The sequence below is a fragment of the Neovison vison genome, chromosome 1, assembly GCF_020171115.1.
Source record: "Neovison vison isolate M4711 chromosome 1, ASM_NN_V1, whole genome shotgun sequence".
Classification (NCBI taxonomy): domain Eukaryota; kingdom Metazoa; phylum Chordata; class Mammalia; order Carnivora; family Mustelidae; genus Neogale; species Neogale vison.
In genome coordinates, this window is record NC_058091.1 from 166,466,517 (window position 1) to 166,477,526 (window position 11,010).

The window sequence follows — 11,010 nt, forward strand, 5'->3', positions numbered from 1 at the left end:
TTACAGTGACTTCTACCTCCCCGGTCCCAGAAATATTTGCTCTACTTATATTCAAGTAACTGCCATATTCCACTAAACCATTCTCAGAACTCATCCTACCCTAAACCTGGCCATCATTTGTCACTACTGAGAACTCCCTCGTGTTCAGCACTCCTACCTCTCCTGGCATCTGTAATTTTGCTCACTCCTATTCTCCTACCTCGTTAACCATTTTATTGCAGTCCTGTCCAAAATGTAATGTTGGCTGCTCCGCAGGATCCCGTTGGTCCTTTTCTCTTCCTGTCATATACAAAGCTGAGCTCCAGGAGTGTGTTTCAGCCTTAAGGGTATGTGTACTTTACAAGGGTATGTGTACTTTAATTCTTCTCAACAGGGGCCATAATTCTCAACTGATTCTCAATTGGGGACCCTACCTCCCCGAAAAAGGTGAAAAGCATTTGTTCATACACTCTTCCCAAGTGATCTTCTAACTTCCAAAACTAACTATATACTGTATCTATAAAATCCCCAACCACTCTCTGGTCCAGAAACCTATCAGACATATCCACCTAAATATCCCACAGGCTATCTGAAACTTAGAATCAAAAGAAAGCTCTTCCACTTTTCTTGCCCAAATCTGCTCTTTTTCCTCTACTTTCCAAGTTAAATCATACCAAGTTACCCAAGATAAAAAACTTCTGAATGGTACTCTATTTTTATAAGTCATTGTTTATCTGTCCCTAATTCTGGTATCTTTCAAAATTTATCCTATTCTTTTCCAGCTCCTACTATGTCCTTGACCTCTCACAAGGACTTAAACGAACTCTCTGGCCCCAGTTTCTTGACCCCTTTCATCCAATCTCCATATTTTTACTATGTGACTCCTGAAAAAGTGTGTCACAATTTCCATACCCCTATCCACTTAACCTCTCAATGGATTTCCATTAAAGTCCCCACACTTCAAGAAAAAGCCTAAGACTATTCACCAACTGACCACTCTTCCTGTCCCTCGCATCCTGGCATCTTATGTTTCACAGCCCAAGCTGTATGTAACCTGACTTTGCACATGCCTCCCCACCATGAAAAGTCCTACCTGGCCTGACAAGTGCCTATCTGCCCTTCAAAATTCAGCTCAAAGACCTCAAGTTTCCCAAGCAGAATTAGCTGTTCCTTCCTTAGCGTGCCCCAAATGCTTTGTATATATTCCTCATTCCTGTATAACCTGATGAGTGCTTTATTGGTTCATTCGTCTTTATAGCCCACTATAAATCCACTTGGGACAAAAGACCATAAGCCCCACAAGGATAGCAAGTCTATACATGGCGCCTGACATATGGGTGTCTGTGTATTTTTGGAACTGAGTTTTAGCACTATTTTAAAATGCTGTATTCAAATATAATTAGTTCTGCTATACTGCTTGTTCTGAAATATGAATTTGTTCCAATGTGATTGATATATCAGGGAATGTGAGCACAATGCAAAAATCTCATTTGCATGCCATTTCCCATTTGCATCTACCACATTACATGAAGGTAGAAAACTGCACCCAGCTAAACTGAGCTGTGCAGAAATACACAAAACACACACACCTCAAACACTACCCGCCCCCTCAGTTCTCCCTGTGTGACATGAGCCACACCCACCCACCCACATCGGTGTTACTTTAACATTCCCTTTGATTTCAGGTAACCTGCCTTCTACCATTTCATAGGAACTCAAAAGCAGCAAACCTTTTCATGCCCATTTCCACAAGCAAACAAGGTGTTTCTCAATGTAAAGTGCCACATTTATTATAGTATTTATGTATTCCTTAGCCATTTCATATGTGTAAAACCGTGTTACCATTTTCATCAAGTTTGTTTTTAACAATGAACCACTAAGTTTTTGAGCATTGTGTTTTGATCTCCTTTTCCCTGCAAGCCTGTAGTTTCCACTGTACAATTATGCATACCATGGTAACTTTCAGAACCTATATGCTGCTTCACAAAAGAATGGTCTACATAAACTATCAGCTGTATGATGAGCTCTTAGACTTCAAGAAAATTTCAATGTTCCAACTGCAGTAAATTACTGGAGAGAAAACTCTGCCCAAGTTTCACATACATACAGCTCATGTCCCAACCAACTATTAGAACAGTCACAACCTTTAAACTTGGTGCCTCTCACTTCTGGTAAACACTTTTCTCCAGCTTGGGCTCCACAGTCCGCCTAAGCCTAACTAACTCAAAAAACAAGTCCTCCCTGCCTGAATTTTCAAGTATACCATATTGTGGGTTTCATTGTTTTGACTGCTTTTGTGTGAGTGTGTGTGCTGCCAATTTTTGTTTTGTTTTGTTTTGTTTTAATTTATTTTTTATTTATTTTCGGCATAACAGTATTCATTATTTTTTTCACCACACCCAGTGCTCCATGCAATCCGTGCCCTCTATAATACCCACCACCTGGTACCCCAACCTCCCACCCCCCCCCCCGCCACTTCAAACCCCTCAGATTGTTTTTTAGAGTCCATAGTCTCTCATGGACTCCCCTTCCAATTTCCCCCAACTCCCTTCCCTTCTCTAACTCCCCATGTCCTCCATGCTATTTGTTATGCTCCACAAATAAGTGAAACCATATCATAATTGACTCTCTCTGCTTGACTGATTTCACTCAGCATAATCTCTAAGGAAGATGTTTTGACTGCTTTTAACTTCTTCTAAAACATCCTGACAGTTTGATTTTAAATTACTCTGTACTGTAGAGCAATAAGCCAAACCTTCAAGTCCATTATAAGAGGAACCACAGAACACAAAAAACGCTATACCCAAGTTAAAAAGACTGAGAGTCACTAACCCCATACTATTTTCCTATGTAGGGCCTCCATTCAATCCTCCACACTGATCCCATAGTATATAAATCACCTTGCTCACCTAATAAAAATATTTTGGCTCCCTTCTTTTGGGATAAAGATATGAACTTCAGTTTTAGAAGAGCAAGCGTGGTCCTTCAAAATCTAGGACACAGCTTTGCAGGCTCATCTCCAGTCCCTCTCTCTGTACCAGTATCACCTCACGATGGGCCGTACCTTAACTTCTGATACCTCATGCACCCACCATTCCCTTGTTTGAAATGACCCCCTCACCCCAGTTTGACAAACACATATTCTGTGTTATTTTCTGTAAACTGGTACCACACCTTCCACAAATTCATTCCTCCTTTCTTCCATTCTCTCATAGCATTTTCTACGCCTACAACACCTATAGGCTACACAGTAAAAATGAAGAATTCATTTCTGAATTTTCAGGGTCCGACGCTGTGTCCAGCATATACTATTCCTTGACACATAAATGAAGTTATCAAGAAAATATAAATGGATGAGGGAGAGGTAAAGACCCCACAAGGGTAAGGTTAAGACAATGCATATATGAGTCCATTTTGGACCCAAATAACTTTCTCCTCTTTAATTATTCAAATACAAAAATATAGTGAATTCCACTCTAATGCACCAGGCTCCATGTACAGGTCTACAGATTAATTCATTTGGTATTTGATTTCGCAGTGTTTTCTTAACCACACTTTGTTGTAAAATGGCTACCTTCATAAAGTGAGAAGCAGGCAAGGTTAAAGAAAAAAGTACATCAAAAGAGGAAGCTAAGGATTTGAAAACTGAAATTGAAACTTTTTTCTAGACAAATAACATAAAGTTCCATTCACAACAAAAAAGTGTACATACCCACAAATCCAAGTCTCTTCTGCATTAAAATACATATCCTTAGCCGAACCTATTTGGACTTTTCCAAAGTGATAAACACTTCAAAAGCAGAGTTTCCCAGTGTACCCTGCACCTGGGAAAGTTACAAGTGTGAGGATACTGGTCACTCACCCCTCATGGCCCAAGGGCTACTGTGAGGGCACTGACCATCTATTCCAGTATGCCTTACATACATGATCCCTTTCTACTGCACTACGATAAGAAAACCCTTATGGTTCACAGAATATAAGAAGGTTAATGTGTGTATTGTGGGATGCCTAAGCACTGACCAAAAGGCATATTTATGCCTTTTTTTTATGCCTTTTTTTTTTTAAAGATTTTATTTATTTATTTGACAGACAGAGATCTCAAGTAGGCAGAGAGAGAAGAGGAAGCAGGCTCTCTGCTGAGCAGAGAGCCCGATGTGGGGCTCGATCCCAGGACCCTGGGATCATGATCTGAGCCGAAGGCAGAGGCTTTAATCCACTGAGCCACCCAGATGCCCCTTTATGCCTTTTTTTTAAATTCGCAGTCAGGACCATGTTGTATAAACAACCCCATCTCTAGTCAAGAGAATATAGTCTGAAATTTCCCAATAATTGTAGTTTTAATGTGCCACCAAGATTTAAGAAACCTGAAAACACCTACAAACCAAATAGCCATTCAAAAGGGCTTCTTCATCTACATTAGCACAGATCAAGACATTTCTGAAACTCTGCAAGCATCAACTTCCAGAACGAATCTTCTCAGTCTCACGAGAAAATGTCTTCTACCGTACCCTTATTTCAGACTACTTCATTTAGTATCTTGTTCACCTGTGAACTGAAGAGATACAATGACCACAAGTAACTTCTACCCATTAAAACACCTCAGCCCTCCCCCAAAGAACTGATCTCCAGCAAATACCTCACATTCTCCTGTGCGTTCCCTCCTAACTGCAAGCACCTTGGGCGAATCACGTAAACCTTTCTGGGTCTCAGTTTCCACACCTGTAGCTTTTCAAAGATTTTGTTTAGAGCAGGTTGATTGGACTAGATCACTGGTCTAAAAATACTGAGCAATTGTCATTCTACAGTCATCACACTCTGAAGACGTGTCTGCTCTGACAACAACTACAAAGAAAGTCTTCAGAACCTTTTGACGCATGACCACACGGGCCTCGAGCGCCTACAAAACAGTTGTGAAATGGTAAACCCTAGCATGCTGTGATAAACACCCAGCATTACTGCGGCCCCATTTTAGTTCTCACTTGTTCATATTCCCTTCCTTCCTCTGCAAAGTCAAATCTCCAGACACAAGAATGCAAAAAATTCCACACTAGCACTAGTGAGACAACCCACCCAGAAAACAGGTAAGTATGGGAACTCAAATTCAAGCAGACTGTTTAAACCGGGTCAGCTTCACATGGTAAATCCAAGAAGGTCAAGCAAGAGGACTATTCACAATGTTGACATCTGCTCTAACAGTTAAAGAAAGGGTCACAGGTGTTGGAGAGCAGACTCCCTGGGGAAGTGGAGGAAGGGAAAGCGTCAAAGCGCGCGGGGGGCGGGGGGGGGGGTGTCCCCAGAGAAAATGACCATTGGCATTTAGAAATAAAAAGGGAGGGGGCACCTGTGTGGCTCAGTGGGTTAAGCCTCTGCCTTAGTCTCAGGTCATGAACTCAGGGCCCTGGGATGGAGCCCCACATTGGGCTCTCTGCACAGCAAAGAGCCTGCTTCCCTCTCTCTCTCTGCCTGCCTCTCTGCCTACTTGTGATCTCTCTCTGTCAAATAAATAAAATCTTTCAAAAATAAAAAGAAAGAAATAGGGAGAGACGCGGGTTGGGGTTACGGGAGAAAACTGCTTCAAAGTAATTAGGGCTGCCTCCAAGCCGTGAGCAATACTAGAAATCCCTTCATCTGGCGCTAAGTGCCTCTTCAGCCAGGTCCTTGTCACTCCCATCCCCTTCCCGGAAATCTGCGTTAAACTGAATTTTAAGTACTTTTGGGATGCGGGGGGGTCAACAGTTGGTTTCCCGCGTTGCGGTAACTGCGAAGTTCCACACTCCACGACGCACGGTCCCACACGGCCACTCCGCCAAAGTTGCCAACCATCCTGGCCAACAGTCCCGGACACCCCCTCGCCGCCTCCGGGCGGCCGCAGCCGGGGTCCCCGGGCCAGGGCGCCCCGTCCCCGCCCCCTGCGCGCCCCCGCCCTCGCCGTCAATCAACGCCCCCCGCCCCCCGGCCGGGCGCGGGGGGCGCGGCCTGCGACCCGGCGGAATCACCACGGCGGCGCGTACAGAGGCCCCCAACAGCCGCCAGCTCTGCAGCTCACAGAACTCAAGTGGCTCGCGCCACTGCCCCGCGCGCCTCCGTCCCGGGCGGTGCGACAGAGCGGGGGCCCGTGCGTGGCCAGTGCGGGGAGCAGCGCCCGGCCGGGCCTCGGGCTCCGCTCGCTCACCTCTCGGGGTGCGCCGCCTTCCTCCGCCGCTGCCGCCGCCTCCTCCCTGTGAGTGCAGCGGGGTCTGACCTGTGGAACCACCATACCAGTCCCGCCCGCTGCTGCAGCGCCGCCGCCGCCGCTCCTCCGCCGCCTCAGCCGCCGCTCTTTGTTCCCCCTCCGAGCGCCACCGCGTCAGCCGCCCGCCTCAGCCGCCCTGACGGGCCGCCACTACGCCCTCCCGCCCTGTCGGCCCCCGGCCTCGCCCTCCTCGCTGCGTCCGCTGCCGCCTTCGCCTCCGCGCCGCCGACGCCGCCGCCACCGACGCCGCCGCCTCCTCCTTCGCGCCCCCCTCGTTTTCATTGAAAGCAAACAAGCATCATGGCGGCGGCCGCCGTCCCCCAGCCAGCGAGCTCCCGGACCGCCGCCGCCGCTCCAACATCCCGACCGCCCATTGGCCGCCGCCGCCGGGCGCGACCATTAGTTGTCCTGAGGGGTGGCTCGCTCCGCACGCCGCTCGCCAAGCCCCGCCCCCTTGTGCCCCCCGCGCTGGGCGAAGGTGGGCCGGCCCGGCGCGAGCTCCTTGGGGGTCTGCTCTGTGGCTTCTCTCTTGCTCCGTCCCGGATCCGTCCTCTTCTCCACCTGCCTCCCTTTTCCGCATCTATTCCCCCCGCCGCCCTTTTTGGGCTTGGGCTACTCACTTTTGTCTCCTCTCTCCGCTTCTTGCCCTCGATCCCCTACGCCTTCGTTCTCCCGGCCATCGCGTGGAGACGCGCACCGGCTCTCCGACTGGACTTGAGCCAGCGCCTGTGATCCGCCTCGAAAGGAGACACTCGGTCGTGCACAGTCAGACGCATGATGCTCCTTCCTGCCTGGAATATGCAGAAAAACGTTAATTAGCGTCCCCTTTCGGTCCCGTAACTTAAGGGACAGTTCTGCTGGTGGGATCCCAGCCCAAGAAACTGTCCGCGGCTGCCTTCAGAAATCCAGTGGTTCGGTGCAGGTGGTGGTTGGAGGTGAGCAGAGATTGATGGTAATGGTGCGGGCCTTGGTGCATGTTAGCGGTTAGCTGGTTAACCAGCTGGTTAGCTGGTTGAGGCCCTGCGCTGCAGCCAGAATGTCGAGATGTATCAGGCTCCACCCTGCCCCGAGTAAGCTCCCAGTCTAGGAAAAGAGAGAGACACCCAACGAACAAATTCTCTATAGAGACCCAAGCCAAGGGGCGTGGTGAGGAGGAAAAGGATCGCCGTCTGCCCACTACAGGGCAAACGAGGATGGGCCACGGTCTCCTTCCTGAAAAATCCACCCTGGAGAAGTGGGTGTGAAATGGGTTCCGGGAGTGAACAACAGCAACAAAGTGAGACACCCCCTCCCTGAAGGCCGACTTGGGCTACGAGGACATGGAAATGGGTGGCTGCTTCCTGCTGGGGCAGCAGAGAACTGGAAGAGCAAGGAGAAGATTGGAGGACCAAAGCTGTTGGAGTTCTGTGCTTGCCTCTCTCCAGCATGACCCGTATTCTTCCAAGAAATCAAGTGACAACCCAGTCTTCAAGTGCCAGAGGACGGTGGACAGGGCAGGGCAACACCAAAGCCCCAGGGGGTGGGGGGGTGGAGATTGAGAAAACAAGTGCAGACTGACCTCTGGGCATCCCTCCACATCCTTCAACCCCAGACCTCCCAGTACTGGCCCCATGCAGTCCCTGCTATTCAGTATCACCTGGCTGAGGGGCTGACATCCATCTGGGTCTCTAACCCCATTTGAGTAGTGCCCTGGCAACCTGTGTTCTAGCCTGAACAGAGGAATGCCTTTTTGTAATTCGTCTGCCCAGAGGAAACTACTTTTTACAGTTGGCATAGTGTGTATGGAGGAGGAGGAGTCCACAACCAAAAACTTCATGCATAAAGCAACTTTTTTTATATCTCATGATTCTGGTGCCTACCTAGGCAGTTCTGCTGGTCTCACTGGGGGTCTCATGTCTATTTGTGAGATGGTGGCTAGGGATTGAGTGTCTGCCACATCAGGGCCCCCCAAGGAGACCTCTATCTGTATAGTGTCTCATCCTCCTGCTTTTCTGGGGCCTCTCCCCACCCCCAGGATGTCCTACCTAGCAACCCAGGATTCCACAGGGGAGGAAGAGGTAGCAGCAGGCCTGAGGAATATCACATTCTTGGTTTCTATTGGTCAGAGCAGTCACAAGCCCAGTCCAGATTTAGGAAGAGAAGACAGAAGCAAGGCAGGAGCTGTACACACATACAGGGAAGATGGACTTACTGGGGACATCCCAGTAGGCTAGGTACCAGTGGCCCTGCCTGAGCACATCCTGTTCTTTAAGAAGAGAAACCATCAGATGTCTTGCCTTCCCAGATTCACATTAAAGAGCCCCTTGTGTTAGGCAGGACCTCCCATTGCAAGTTATAAAACCCTAACTCAAATGGGCTTTATGCAGAAAGAGATCATTATGCCTTCAGGTGTCCCATAACTGAAAATTTCAGGCATCATGTGATGTCATCAACAAGCAATATCACTCACCCCCCCCCACTGTGCTCCTCCACACAACTGTCCCCACACAGGCTTTGTGAGGAGGCAGGGAAGATGGCCAATAGCATCTGCTTTTACCATATTCCACCAGTTTCTCTGCATGGATAGAGAGGGTACCTCTTTCCTCATTGTTCCAGCAAAAAGTTCAGGACAGGCTCTCATTGGCCTGGCCTTAGCCCCATCTCTTCCCCATGCAGCAGGGTGTGAGGTCAGCCCCACATGAACCAGATGCATTGAGAGTGGGGAAGGGGTTCCTCAGGGAGAGCTGAGGACAGCCAGAGAACAGGAGCAGATTCCACCTCACCATTCTTGGAAGGCTTCTCTAGAAGAGTTGGTCACTGTCTCCTCAGGCACCCCCACCATTTTTCCCTCCATAAGGACACTTAGTAGATGATTTTCTCACCTCCCCTGCCAGGCCGTGAGCTATGCTTAAGTCTGGCTCATGTTGTCGCCTTCATACCACCAACTGGGGCTGCTTTTGAGGCTTCCCAACCTGCAGGTTTTCCCAGTTTCTTCCTCTATTATGAGAACCTTACTGCTCAGGTCCAGGGGTAGGCATGAGACCCAAGCAGGACCCATCTGGGATCGATTAATGAAAATAGGAAGAGAATCCTGGCTCCACTGGGAGGCTAAGTGAGGACAGTATGAAATGGTGGCAACCAGCGCATCTTCCCACCACATGGAGAGATGACAGATGATAAAGAGAGAATGTCTTGATGACACAAAGCCTTGGTACTGGATGCCAAGGTCCCAGTTTTGGTAGTCTTCCTTTTAGCCTGTGACCTTTCCCAAGGACATGTCTGATGAATGCATTTTTTGCCTAAGAATTGAGCCTCTGCCACTTGTGATCAAAATACTTCTAATCTGATGCTCACTTAATTGGATAGTGGGTGGGTGGATTAAAAGTAAAGACAGACAGCCAAATGCCGGCCCTGATCACCGATGTTGCTCTGGTATCTATTTCTCACACATGGCTGGAGCATTGGAATTCAAACTCAGGATCAATGTAGGATCCGGACCATAACTTTATGGGTCCAACAACTAGAGTCATCAAAAGATGGGCAGAGTTGGTCAAACTGACTATAGTAACTAAAATTCACAGGAGGCTGTCTAATGAAACAGGTTCCAAAGTTTATTTGCAAGACAAAGCCAACCACTGTGTGACCAGAATGTTTGCTGTGGAAGATCTGCACATCTTCAGCCCTTAAGGAAGTACAAAGTCATACTAGAGGTTGCTTGGTGAGCCCAAAATATGGATCCTGGCCACTCAGCTTTGACAGTCTGATGCCTTCTCTCAGGGCGGAGACTTGCTGGCTAGGGACCAAAACTAATGACCAAAATCCCTTATCCCCACCCAGTGTAGAAGACATGGATCCACTCTGGGCATCTGTCTCTTCTCCAGCACCAAGGCCTCCAGGCCACAGTTTTCTCCATATAGGTCCTTTGCCCATTGTTTCAACCTGCAACTCAAACAGCTTAAGAAAGTAGTAAAAAAAAAAAAAAAAAGATAAGAAAGTAGTTCCCTGGCCCAAATGGCTTTAAAAGGCCAGGAAACATACACAAGCTTTAGGTGTGACTTGATCTGGGGGCTAATGCTTCTCTCAGTTCTGCTCACCTCCACATTGATTCTATCATCAGGGGCCACCCTGAAGCAGAATGGATCCCAGCTCCTACCAGGTCCAAGCCCAGTGGGAGAGCTTCCCTCAACAGATAAATAGACATCCTGGATCTGACTATCATCTTCATGCCTGAACCAAATGTCATGTTCAGGTCAATGTTCTACCCTGGCCAGGAAGAAGTCACGCACCCACTCTTGGATCTGGATTGTCTTCAAGCTCACTCAAAGCACATATGGAAAGAATTGGGGGGTCCCCAAGAAACTGAGGATACTTTTGCCAGAAGAAAGGAATGGTACAGGAAGAAGCAGAGGTCTACCAGCTACAGCTGCTTAGATCCCCTGCCAGCTGCTTCTCCAAGAACCCATCCAGTCCTGGTCTCACTCCTAGTACAGAGTAAGGAGAAGGTGATTCCATGCCTCAGAATGTGGGAGGCAGGGTGAGGCTCTTCTGGTTCAGAGCTTGGATGCACTGAGAATTAGAGAATTAATGGGAACAGGGAAAAGCTGCAAATCCATTTCTGTTTTTAAGTGTATGTTTTTGTTTTTTCTGAGACCAAAACCCCCTTTTCCCTGTTATAAAACTAATTTGCAGTCATGGTTTAAAAAATAGTTAAAACCAAACAGCAGAAAGGCATGAAGAAGAAAGTAGATGTTTCATCTCTGGCCCTGCTCCAGCCACACTCCCTAGAGATTTGAATTGATTGCAATTGCTTTGGCCTTAAA

General features: G+C 48.1%; 1 protein-coding gene across 2 annotated transcripts in view; it reads right to left on the bottom strand.

Annotated features, from left to right (window-relative positions):
- CNOT6 (CCR4-NOT transcription complex subunit 6) overlaps positions 1 to 6,326 on the bottom strand; it is a 75,714-nt gene extending 69,388 nt beyond the window's left edge. The window contains exon 1 of one of the 2 annotated variants that reach the window (XM_044262384.1): positions 6,152 to 6,326. The gene's annotated coding sequence lies outside the window, so the exon portion shown is untranslated. The remainder of the gene's footprint in view (positions 1 to 6,151) is intronic. The other variant, XM_044262367.1, reaches the window with a different exon arrangement.
- Positions 6,327 to 11,010: the final 4,684 nt, after the last annotated feature.